At 40.4% G+C, this 3497-nt stretch overlaps 1 non-coding gene across 1 annotated transcript; it reads left to right on the top strand.

Moving 5' to 3' along the window:
* The first annotated feature begins 1157 nt into the window (after window positions 1–1157).
* On the top strand, window positions 1158–1229 carry TRNAW-CCA (transfer RNA tryptophan (anticodon CCA)). Its single transcript has one exon. It is a non-coding gene; the product is annotated as a tRNA-Trp (tRNA).
* The last annotated feature ends 2268 nt before the right edge of the window (window positions 1230–3497 follow it).

Raw genomic sequence — 3497 nt, 5'->3', positions numbered from 1 at the left:
ACTAAAAATCCTCTTGATGAAAGTGAAAGTGGAGAGGGGAAAAAGTTGGTTAAAGCTCAACATTCAGAAAACGAAGATCATGGCATCCGGTCCCATCACTTCATGGGAAATAGATGGGGAAACAGTGGAAACAGTGTCAGACTTTATTTTTCTGGGCTCCAAAATCACTGCGGATCGTGACTGTAGCCATGAAATTAAAAGACGCTTGCTCCTTGGAAGGAAAGTTATGACCAACCTAGACAGCATATTCAAAAGCAGAGACATTACTTTGCCAAGAAAGGTTCATCTAGTCGAGGCTATGGTTTTTCCTGTGGTTATGTATGGATGTGAGAGTTGGACTGTGAAGAAAGCTGAGTGCCAAAGAATTGATGCTTTTGAACTGTGGTGTTGGAGAAGACTCTCGAGAGTCCCTTGGACTGCAAGGAGATCCAACCAGTCCATTCTGAAGGAGTTCAGCCCTGGGATTTCTTTGGAAGGAATGATGCTAAAGCTGAAACTCCAGTACTTTGACCACCTCATGCGAAGAGTTGACTCATTGGAAAAGACTCTGATGCTGGGAGGGATTGGGGGCAGGAGGAGAAGGGGACGACAGAGGATGAGATGACTGGATGGCATCACTGACTTGATGGACATGAGTCTGAGTGAACTCCGGAAGTTGGTGATGGACAGGGAGGCCTGGCGTGCTGCGATTCATGGGGTTGCAAAGAGTCGGACATGACTGAGACACTGATCTGATCTGATATATATACAGACACACACACACACATACATATGGACTTCTCTGATAGGTCAGCTGGGAAAGAATCTGCCTGCATTGCAGGAGACCCGGATTAAAATCCTGGGTCAGGAAGATCACTTGGAGAAGGGATAATCTGCCCACTCCAGTATTCTTGGGCTTCTATTGTGGCTCGGATGGTAAAGAATCCACCTGCAAGTCAAGAGACCTGGGTTCCATCCCTGCGTCAGAAAGATCTCCTAGAGAAGGGCATGGCAACCCACATTACTCCATGACAATCCCCACGGACACAGGAGCCTCGTGGGCTACAGGCCATGGAGTCACAAAGAGGCAGACACACCTCAGTGACTATGCACTCTGTGTGTGTGTGTGTGTGTGTGTGTGTGTGTGTGTGTCTGTGTGTCTGTGTGTGTATACTGCTTCCCTGGTGGCTCAGAGGTTAAAGCATCTGCCTCCAATGCAGGAGACCCAGGTTCAATCCCTGGGTTGGGAAGATCCCCGGAGAAGGAAATGGTAACCCACTCCAGTATTCTTTCCTGGGGAATACCATGGACAGAGGAGCCTGTTGGGCTACAGTCCACGGGGTCACAAAGAGTTGGACACGACTGAGCGAGGTACTTGACTTACTTGATATATATACACACAAATAACTTTGTATCCATTCATTTGCTGTTGGACATATGTTTTGTCAAAATCTTATTTTCATTTCCTTTTTGTATATACTCAGAAGTATAACTAATGAATTGTACAGTTATTCTATTTTTAATTTTTTAAAATATTGTTTTCCATAGTGGTTTGATCAATTAAATTCCCCCAAATGTAAGATGATTTCCTTTTTACCACACCCTTGCCAACACCTGGAGTTTCTTATCTTCTTGATGATAGCCATACTAACAGTTTTCAAATGATAGCTCTTTGTGTTTTTTATTTGCATTTCCTTGATGATTAATGATGTTGAGCATCATTCCATGTGTCTGTTGGTCATTTTTATGTCTTCTTTGGAAATTTTCTATTTAGAACTTCTTCCCATTTTAAATTAGGATGAACTATTCATGTGGGTAACTACACAGAGTAATCTCAGACTGTTGTTGAATTACACTGAAACCAGATAAAATGTGCATAATGTATGACAAACTTTAAATACAATACTAAAAAATGCAAACTATTTAATAGAAGACATATCAGTGGTTACCTGGGTGTAAGGAGGAGAATAAAAGGGATAGATTGCAAAGTGACAAGAAGAAAGTGTTGTGAGTGATGAATATGGTCAGTATGTTGATTGAGATTATTTAACAGATGTATACTTATCACAAAATTCATTAAATTGTACATTTTCAATATGAAAAACTGTACAATTGTATTGGGTGTCTGTTATGGTCTGAATTGTGTCTCCAAAAAGTTGATCTGTTGAATCCCTAACACTTAGTATTTCAGAATGTGACTATACTTAGAGGTAAGATGTGATTAAGTCAAAATGAGGCCATTCAGTTCAGTTGAGTTCAATTGGTCAGTCGTGTCCGACTCTGTGTGAACCCATGGACTGCAGCACGCCAGGCTTCCCTGTAAATCACAAACTCCCATAGCCTGCTCAAACTCATGTTCATCAAGTGGGTGATGCCATCCAACCATCTCATCCTCTGTTGTCCTCTTTTCCTCCTGTCTTCAATCTTTCCCAGGATCATCAGGATCTTTTCCAAAGAGTCAGTTCTTCGCTTCAGGTGGCCAAAGTATTGGAGCTTCAGCTTTAGCATCAGTCCTTCCAATGAACATTCAGGACTCATTTCCTTTAGGATTGACAGATTTGATCTCCTTTAAGTCCAAAGGACTCTCGAGAGTCTTCTCCAACACCACAATTCAAAAGCATCAATTATTTGGCCCTCAGCTTTCTTTATGGTCCAATTCTCACAGGCATACATGACTACTGGAAAAACCATAGCTTTGACTAGACAGACCTTTGTCAGCAAAGTAATGTCTCTACTTTTTAATATGCTGTCTACGTTGGTCATAGCTTTTCTTCCAAGGAGCAAGCATCTTTTACTTTCATGGCTGCAGTCACTATCTGCAGTGCTTTTGGAGCCCAAGAAAATAAAGTCTGTCACTGTTTCCATTCTTTCCTCATCTATTTGCCATGAAGTGATAGGACCAGGTGTTATGATATTCATTTTTTTGAATGTTTAGCTTTTAGCCAGCTTTTGCATCTTCCTTTTTTACTGTATCAAGAGACTCTTTAGTTCTCTTTTGCTTTCTGCCATAAGTGTAAAGTCATCTATCAATATAAAAATATTGATATTTTCCTCTGAAATCTTGATTCTAGCTTGTACTTCATCTAGCCTGGCATTTTTAAAGACGTACTATGCATATAAGTCAAATAAGCAGGGTGATAATTTGCAGTCTTGATGTTCTCCTTTCTCAATTTGGAACCAGTCTGTTGTTCCACATCCAGTTATAATGGTTGCTTCTTGACCTGCATACATGGTTTCTCAGGAGGCAGGTAAGGTGGTCTGGTATTTCCTTCTCTTTAAGAATTATCCACAGTTTGTTGTGATCCACAATGTTGATGACTTTAGCATAGTCAATGAAGCAGATATAGATGATTTCCTGGAATCCTCTTGCTTTTTCAATAATCCAATGGATGTTGCCAATTTGAACTCTGGTTCCTCTGCCTTTTCCTTCTTTATTTTTTTAAATATAAATTTATTTATTTTAATTGGAGGCTAAATTACTTTACAATATTGTATTGGTTTTGCCATACATCAACATG

Source organism: Bos taurus, chromosome X, assembly GCF_002263795.3.
Source record: "Bos taurus isolate L1 Dominette 01449 registration number 42190680 breed Hereford chromosome X, ARS-UCD2.0, whole genome shotgun sequence".
Taxonomy (NCBI): domain Eukaryota; kingdom Metazoa; phylum Chordata; class Mammalia; order Artiodactyla; family Bovidae; genus Bos; species Bos taurus.
Note: the sequence above shows the minus strand (reverse complement) of the source record. Positions and strands in the feature narration are given on the sequence as shown.